The sequence below is a fragment of the Chrysochloris asiatica genome, unplaced genomic scaffold (genome assembly GCF_000296735.1).
Source record: "Chrysochloris asiatica unplaced genomic scaffold, ChrAsi1.0 scaffold00116, whole genome shotgun sequence".
In the NCBI taxonomy this organism is placed as follows: domain Eukaryota; kingdom Metazoa; phylum Chordata; class Mammalia; order Afrosoricida; family Chrysochloridae; genus Chrysochloris; species Chrysochloris asiatica.
In genome coordinates, this window is record NW_006408634.1 from 10,354,849 (window position 1) to 10,356,310 (window position 1,462).

The window sequence follows — 1,462 nt, forward strand, 5'->3', positions numbered from 1 at the left end:
CAGTTCTCCATGTGATTCCTCTCTGCTCATCATGTCCTCACCAACCCTCAGCGTTTCTCCCATGTCACCCTGTTCTTCTCCAACTGTCCCCACATTTCTTCAGGACACTCCCCAACACTCACAGGAAACACCCAGGTTACCAAATGATTCCTCTATGTCTTTCATGCCTTCTTCAGTTCACAGAGAATCTTTCATGTCTGCACCCTTGCCCCAAAATCTTCAAGAGTCACGCTACCTGTCTCAGGAAACACACAGATCACCAAGTTCTTCCTTCATGTATTCCTCCACAATCCTCAGAGAGTCTCCTGTGTCACCTAGCTACTCTCCAACTGTTCCCCTCTCTCTTCAAGATTTGTCTTTTCACAGAGAGGAAACACAGATGTCAGCAAATTCTTCCCTGCTGTCTTCGCCCACAACCCTCAGGGAATCTCCCGTGTCACCTAGCTACTCTCCAATCACCCCCAGATTTCTCCAAGAGGGGTGCCACCATACACCGGAAACATACAGGTCAAGAAATTATTCCCCTATGTCTTTACGCATAGCCTTCAGGGAATCTCTGGTGTCACCCACATACTCTCCAGCCATCCCCAGATCTGTGCGAGAGTTGCCCCACGACACACAGGAAACCCTTTGTAACTCAGACGGCTCACCAGGTTACTCCTCCATCGCTCACGTCTACACATCAAGAGTTCATAGACACTCCAGAGCATCTCCCAACACGTTGCGTGTTTCACTGGGACACACCGAGAGTCTCACACCCACTCTGCAGTGTTATCCTTCCACCCACACATGTGATCAAGCTGCTGGACCACATGATGCAGAGACTTGCCCAAGTCCCCAACGTCCTGGTCATGGTCATATGTCCACCAGTAGAAGAGACCCTTCTAATTCCCACTTCCACACACAGCTTTGTCCATCCACTTGCTATTGTCACATACTTGCTCGCAGAAGAGACAGTTCTAAAGGCCAGCATCACCACACTGCTCATGGTGATTTCTCACCTGACTAGCGTGACCCTCCTGTCTGTAGATTGTAGCCTGTCTAGTCCCTGTGGGAGATACTGCAGCCTTCACTGACAACATGTGGTGAATCCCAGCACCACATCTTGTCAGTGAAATCACTATTATCACTACTGCAAGTTGATTTACATTTTCTAAAAGTCAGTGATAGTTCCTGAAATTGACAAGGATAACAGGAATTCACCTTATGGTACTAAATTTCTATTGGGTAGTATAGATGACAGTTGGAGATTAGCTAAGGGAGCTAGGAAGTTTTAAATTGTCATATCTGTTTAGAACACACAGATAAACACAAACAGACATACACAAACAGATAAAAAGTTAAAAACACACGTATCATTTCCCTCCATTTCTGAGGTCAGAAAATGGTCACAGCGCTTTGAGACCTGCAGGATCCTCAGGCATGTGTACCTGTTCCTCAACCATGTCACACTAGTAAGGGG